Source organism: Kryptolebias marmoratus, linkage group LG19 (genome assembly GCF_001649575.2).
Source record: "Kryptolebias marmoratus isolate JLee-2015 linkage group LG19, ASM164957v2, whole genome shotgun sequence".
In the NCBI taxonomy this organism is placed as follows: Eukaryota; Metazoa; Chordata; class Actinopteri; order Cyprinodontiformes; family Rivulidae; genus Kryptolebias; species Kryptolebias marmoratus.
In genome coordinates this window covers 14,093,345-14,101,432 of record NC_051448.1, presented here as the reverse complement: position 1 = coordinate 14,101,432, position 8,088 = coordinate 14,093,345, and positions in this window count along the sequence as shown.

Here is an 8,088-nt window from a genome sequence, read left to right as displayed (position 1 = left end):
GTAGCTGTAACAATTACATGTAATTAGCTAAATGTTGTAAAAAGTGACATCAGAAAATCAACACTACATTTTAAAACAGTGTTTGAAGCTAAATGTGACAAAATTTAGGCATGAATTTTGAGCACAAGCTCCTTTACAAACGGCGCCCCATATGAAAGTAGACACATTATGACTTTTCATTAAAAATACAATAATGCTAGTAGCAGGTGACAGAAAACAGTTGTCTACACACCATCTTCTTTAGTAATTTGTTTTAGCTCAAAAGATAATTATAATAGTGACATTTTTTGCTAGTGATCAGCCATCGCCTCATCAACATTTAATGACTAAAATGCTCAACCAGCTCCATCTATGCTAAAAATGATCAATTTAAGCTGTAGAAGTGTTCAGTGTTCTGTCACATCATCAGAGGGAGTTTTATACTTGAAAAGTGAAGTGAATACATTCAAAGTTGGAAAGTAGCTCAGTCTTTGTTGGTCAGTAATAAGTAGTGAAATCATCAGCGGTGTGCTTGTAAATTGAATGAAAAAACAAAAGCTAAAGAAACGAAAAACAGACAGTCATATGGAAAAAGAGCAGTAGGAAGGTGTCTGCTAATGATGAAACTCCAGAGGCAGGAGAAGGCAGAGAAGACCAGACTACAATCAGGAGGGCGTAGATACACGGGCGTACCTGCAGATGGGACACACAAAACAACTGTCATGAGCCAGAAAATGATTTACTTTACATTTTAAAACAAGAATAGTTTACAATCCCGCAGATCATTTTCTGAAGTGTAACATGGTAGTTATCAGTCTTTCTATTCAAAGAATTGCATATCAGTTACCTCATTTTGCGTTGTTTCGATTTTCCCAGGCTTTTTCTGTTTGGGCGAGTGTAGATATACGGGTGTTCCTGCAGATGGGACACACAGGGTGGTAACTGTGACAAGCAGGATATCGATTTATTTCAAGACACAAATGGTTGATAGTGCTGAAGACCATATTTCAAAACACGACTCGTATTGTCCGACAGTTTTATATCCTCTGAATAATCTGACTCTGTAGAAACCTGTCTGAGTCTCAGCAGAGAACCTTTGGAAAATCTGGCAGCAAAGATATGTCTTGGAGATGGAAAACATCCATACATTTGCAGATGCATATTTAGGGTCAGGCTGCAGAGGTAGTATGTCTTGAAGAGAAACTCAGACATCCTGTCCCCAGCTGCATGCTCCAGCTCCTTTTAGGGGAATCCTAAGATGTTTCCAGGCCACACAGGCATAATCAGCCTTCACTACTTGTTTTATTTTTACCAGCTCTGCCTGACAGTCTTCCCCAGCACCAGATTCAGCTAACCATCAGATGGTGATGAGTTGAGAACTCTGCCCCTCGTTTCACCCAGGTGTCCAAGACAAAAGCCCACAGGTCTGCTATAATCACAGTATAAATCATTATCTCTTGGCCCAAGGTGGCCTAGCCAATATGGAGGTGCATCCTGTGGCTTCTTTGGGCTGAGCCCGGCAGGTACTTGGCAGGACAGAGTACTTTCCCTGCTCTGTATGAGGTAACCTGTTCAAAGGGACACTGCTCCATGAAGGAGAAAAAAAACCCAAACTACTATGAAGTTAAGTAACATTCATATAAACATTTTGACTTAAGTAAACATTTATCAAATGTCAACCTCCTTCAAACTACATATCTAGATATCATACTACATCTTATCCAAAGTGGATAAATACAATACTTTAGAGTAAGTTATGTCAAAGTAGCTGCTTATTTAGTTTGTATTATATGTAGAACCTTTGAATATGTGGGCACTATGTTATAGAGACTTACTACAGGTGGACAGATGAGTTTGATGGGTTTAGAGAAATTGGTGACCGTTGTCTTATTTCCCACAGGTTGAAACTAAGCAGGACACAGAAAAAAGAAGTCAATTTCTTACGTCACTCATTGTTTTTCAGATTTGTCCTTTCCACTTGATTTTAGCATTGATGTGACAGTGTCTCACCATGTTGTTCCACAGTCCTTTGGCCATCTCCTCGTGACCCTTCATACTGATGTGAAAGCAGTCGGCACTGAAGAAGGTCATATCACATTTCCCGTTCTGCTTAGAGCGATGAAACATACAGATTCAATAATGAAATGTAGTGCTGGGGACATGACGTTTTGGCTTAGTAAAGTCAAGGGTTGTGAGTTGTCACAGTAGGAATCCCAGTGATTGGGTCAGCACTTGGAAAAATTTCAGACTTATTAATTCCCAAAAGCAGACACTTATGCCACCTTCATATGGTTGCCTTTGGCTTTTACAGTATAATAGATTACCGGGAGGCGTGGGAGGTCCGCGTCCTTCAGAAAGGGCTGCAGAACAACGGCAAAGTCCTTCTTGAAGAAACGATCACTGTTCAGGAGCTCCTCGAGTCTTTTCTGCAGATGAGAGTTGGTATCTGCTGTAAATGTGTTACTGTATTCCACTGTGTTCCTGATTTTAAATACAAACACCAACTGTCCTCACAGACAGTTGTGATCTCCGAACTAAAATGTGATGTTTGTGTGAAGTTGAGTTCAGTTTAAGAGATACATTTTTATTACATGGAGACCCTGTAACCTTTGAACCCTGAGTTTTTTGTATATAGTGCTGAAATGTCCACAATGTGCTGAAACATAATGCAAATGTTTCATAGTCTGAATAAAAAGACAGTAACAAAGAAAACACAACTAAAATGGATAAAAAACAAATTTTGAGTTCTTATTTCTTAAATATATATATATATTTCTGTTGTTCTGACAGATGTGGTTCTTTGGCATCTTCAGCTTGCACTGGAGTAGTTTCTAGATAAGTGTGAGGTGACTGGGATGAGAGTCCAGTCCTCTAAATCTGAGGCCATGGTTCTCAATTGGGAAAAGAAAAAGGCAACGTGCAACAAGGATGCACCTTTTTAGTTGGGGATAGGTTTCTGCCTCAAGTTCTAGTGTTTGTTTTGTTCTGGAGCGATCTGAGGATAGAAAGTGAGTTGGACAGATGATTTTGAACTTTGTCTGCAGTAATGAGGGTAGTCCAACCCTCACCTGTTGTTGTGAGATATGGGTTATCACCAAAAAGCACAAATACAAGTAACCGAAATGAGTTTTGTCTTTAGGGGAAGGAAGCTTATCTGTAGAGCTGAGGATTTTTGTGATCAGCAGTTAAAAGAACTACACACAGTTTTGGAGAGTGAAAAAAAAAAGTGTACCTGATACTGCACATTAACCTCCACCAACTCCTGCAGCTCTCGAGATTTGGACCCAGGCCTCATCAGGCATGGACAAAGGGACCTTAAACAAAAGAAAAAAGTGTCAACAAGCCAAACTTTCTAAAATGAAACCATGGTAAGATATGTGTTTGACACTTTATTAAAACCAAACTTTTAAGAGGACAATTACAGGAAAAAGAAGACCACGCACACAACCTGCAACTTCAACGTCCTTTCTCGACTTTAACAATGCTTTAATGCTCATAAGGATGCTAACTAAATCTGGCTCACCACTGGAGGAAGCACCCTGGGGTGCGCTTCTTTGCCTCCCTCAGAGACTGCATCCGAACAATCTGAACCACGTTGACAATCATACGGGGAACCTGAAGCACAAAAAGTAGTGACTTCCAGTAGTACATACACAGTACCTTTTGTTTCTTATTATTTTACTTTACCTCATTCATAAGCATTTCCAGAGAGACTTTTATAAAGTGAACATAGTTGTCCACTGAATAAAGAGCCTAGAAAAAATAAAAATAAACATTGCAGGCATGAAGCTTTTTTTCTTCGAAATAGATTTTGCAAATAAAAAGGGAAGAAAACTGACCTTATTTCTGCAGTAACCACAGATGTCATTCATGCCTATAAGAATGGTTAGAAGCTTCCAGTCATCCTCAAAATTTACACCCTAAAAGAATAAAAACAAAAAGGTTCAGAGTTTATATAAAAGACAATCCTGTCAGTGTTTTGGTGAACTGCTTCTGTACCTCATAAAGTTTAAGTCTCTCAATCAAAAGTCGCGTCTGTAGCGGGAGACCCCTAGAAAATAAAGAATAATGCCTTTTAAAATGACAATTACAAGAAAGAAAGTTATGAATTAGAATTTTTGTAAGGCCAGTGAAAATTCCTCCATCCAGACGTGTTGGTGGAATAGAGGAGGTCTTCGAAGTATTCCGCCCACCAACCCACGACGTCCCGAGTCGAGGTCAGAAGCACACCACCCCCACTATAAACAGTGTTGGTGCTGCACTGCTTTCCCCTTCTGAGACGCCGTATGGTGGACCAGAATCGCCTCGAAGCCGTGTGGAAATCTTTCTCTATGGCCTCTCCGAACTCCTCCCATGCCCGAGTTTTTGCCTCAGCAACCATCCGAGCCGCATGCCACTTGGACTACCGGTACCTGTCAGCTGCTTCTGGAGTCCCACAGGCCAAGAAGGCCCGATAGGACTCCTTCGTCAGCCTGACAGCATCCCTCACCGCCGGTGTCCACCGATGGGTTCGAGGGTTGTTGTCGCAACAGGCATCAACTACCTTGCGGCCACAGCTCCGATAAGCCGCCTCAACAATGGAGGCACGGAACATGGCCACTCAGACTCAATGTCCCTCACCTCCCCCGGAACATGTTCAAAGTTCTCCTGGAGGTGGGAGTTAAAGCTCCGCCTAACAGGAGACACCGCCAGACGTTCCCAACAGACCCTCACAATACGTTTGGGCCTGCCAGGTCTGACCGGCATCCTCCCCCACCAACGGAGCCAACTCACCACCAGGTAGTGGTCAGTTGACAGCTCCACCCCTCTCTTCACCTGAGTGTCCAAGACATGCGTCCGCAGATCAGATGAAACAATAACAAAGTCGATCATTGAATTGTGACACATAAAATGTGTGCACATAATTGTGTGCAGTGTAACCTTAAAACAACATAAGGACCCGTCCCCCCACACGTAGGTGGAGGGAGGCTACCCTCTCATTCACTGGGGTAAACCCCAATGTACAAGCGCCAAGATGAAGGGCAACAAGTATGCCCACTCCTGCTCCGCGTCTGGGTGAGGGAACACTGTGTCCAATTTTGTTGCTCATCATAAGGGGTCTTTGGGCTGCACTTTGTCTCCACCACGGTAAGGTGGCCCAGGGAGGAGGTGAAATTTCCTATAAATTGAAAATAATGGGGCAAAGTTTGAAGGTCAAGTTTCTTTGATAATCTTATTGATATCCTCCTCACTGCAGGTCGTTCTATTCCATCCCTACTGACCGCCTGTCCCGCCAGGGACCTGCTCTGGGGGAGTGGTCCCTTCACAGCAACATAGTGTGCATGATCTGGGACCTCTTGTCCGGCAGAGGTAGATCTGTTCGCCACGGAGGGGTCGACTCATTGTTCCCTATGGTATTCCCTTACGGGGGCATCAGGCGCTCTAGGCCAGAACGCACTGGCTCATCCTTGGCCGAGGGTCCTCCTGTATGCTTTTCCACCCCTTTCTCTGATTCGGCTTACTCTTCAGAGATTTTTCAGGGAGGGCCACAGGTTGTTACTGGTGGCTCCATACTGGCCAGCACGGCCATGGCTCCCACTGCTGTAGAGCCTGTGTCACAGCGACCCCTGGTGTCTTCCAACCTGGAGGGATCTGCTGTCCAGGATCCAGAATTCATAGAACCGTAGTTACATATGTAATTTTCGTTACTACTGTTTGTTAGAGTTATGAAGTCTTACTTGGCCGTCTCTCCAGACACAGCCAGATTAAAGCCCATGCTTTTAAAATTAGTCTTTGTCATAAGGAAAGTCTTTCCAGATGAAGCACCAATGATATTGGGGTTGAATAGCTTGAAAATATCTGAAACAGACAATGTGATAAATTAAAGAATGCACTGGGTTTCATTGTATGTGTGTAATGTAAACAGAGAACAATCAACATCTTACTTGGCAAAGTTATGACATCTTGACATGTCTTGTGGCCTCCAATACTTCAAGTGGAGACAAATTTAACATTAGTAATTTGTTTTTAGTAATCTGCTTGTAAATGCAAGTTAAATAAATACAATATTTAAAATTCAGATGAACACAGACTTCATTTCAGGGTTTTATGGAAAGTTTCATTTCCTGAATGAGTGCCCTTACCTCCATGACAGATGGCGAAACTCTACAGGGACTCTAAGCACATTAGTGACATTAGCACCACTGGCCGCCTGGGGAGAGAAAAAAAACCTAAAATGATCATTTTAATTTACCCTAAGGTTTTTCTTATGTGTTGCATTTGACAGGGATAACTAACAAATGATGATAAATGCACGATTACGTGTGCTGCAGAGTGAAAATAAATGAAAAACAAACACCTACTGTCAAAGAATCCCCCAGAGCAGCAATGACTTTAATATCTGCCGGCTTCACAAATTCAACTAAACCAGATGAGTGAAAGGAAACAGACACAGAAAGGGGAAGTCAGTGACAGTTTAGCTCCAGTTCTTGTACCATATATTAGATTAGATTAAATTAGTGGGAGCTGGGTGCAAACTGGACAAACCTGAAGTGGGAACAGAACGAGACGGACTCATGTCTGGACACTGGAACAAGGGATGCCTTTTGTTCTCAGTCTGAGTTTTGTTTGGATTCAGATGAACAAGTCGACAAGAGAAAAAGGCACTCAGTCATAACCAAACAAACATTATTTTTCTTTTCTCTTAAGGTGGTATTGTAAAAAAAAAAAAAATATATATATATATATATATATATATATATATATATATATATATATATATATATATATATATATATAATCTTCATCATCTTAATGATTCCTAGATCCCACCGCTATCAATTCTTTCAAAGAGCATTTTCTTTTTATTTAATACCCTTTTTAGAGTTTTTATTTGTAGACTTGTATCCAATCTCCCCATCAATATAACAATGCTTGGAAATAGTTGCAAAGCAATTGTTTGAGCATTGGGAAAATAATGTTTTTGCCTTTTCAAACAGTCAATTTAAGACAATTTACCAGTGAACCAGATTACAAAAAAAATCAATTTACAAACTTTGCCTTTCCATTGTTAGATTTTTTTTTAACCATCTTTACTTTTTATGTTCAACATGTATAGACATACCTTATTGACAGTCTGCATATAGCCCTGCTGCAAGTCATGTCCTTTAAGAGAAAGAAAAACCTTTATTCTCACCTTCAATAAATCAAAAAAGTTATATTTCCACAAAGTTAAAAGGACTTGGTTTAATAGTGTACATGAAGTTCTTTACAAATATTTTGTTACTAAATATTAATACAATAAAAAGAATTTCAAACATTGTTGTAAGAAGTTACTCGCTGCCTGACAAGTGATCTCCCCTACAACAAATTTAACACAGCACTTACCTTTGACAGAGCAGGAAACAAGCAGCCCTGCAGCCACAGCGATCAAAAGCCTCTCCATGGTGGTATTTAGGGCCCAAAGGTTTCCCCTGCAGACGGCACAATGTGATGCTCAGTTTGTACAGCTCTGTCACTTTGTTTTAACCCCTCCGTCAAAAGCTGAGTGACAGCCTGCAGCTCCAGTAGGAGTCGTTCTGATTATCAGCGTGTCTGATAATACTACAACATGTTCTGTTTTTAGTCATAAAGTTAACAAGTAGACCACAGCCACAGCCGTAATGCTGATCTGCATTTGAGTGTCTTAACATTTTACATAAAAAAAGGACAGTGGGTACAGCAAAGATTCAAAACAGCAATTCAAATTTATAAGTTTTTTAATTTATTTATGAATCTCTACTTATGATGGTGAAAATTATTTAGAAATCAAACCATTTTTATATTGACCGTGGATCAATGTAATGATGGAAAATCTTCTGATTGTCCTGCAAACAAACCTTTCCCAATCCTTTTAGTAGATGAACTTCATGGGGCTGTACAGCAGTAAGACTCGATTCTTACAGCAAACACAAAAGGTGGAACAGATTTAGAGACTAAATAACCTGAGGAGAAATTTATAAGGTTAATATCTTGTTTGGGCTGAAACAGTGAAAGGCCTAAGCATGGCCTAATTTTGTTTTTCATATTCAGAGTACGAGCTGCAGCCATCTGAGCTGTGGGAAGACCTCCAAATTAAAACTTTTGGTGAGG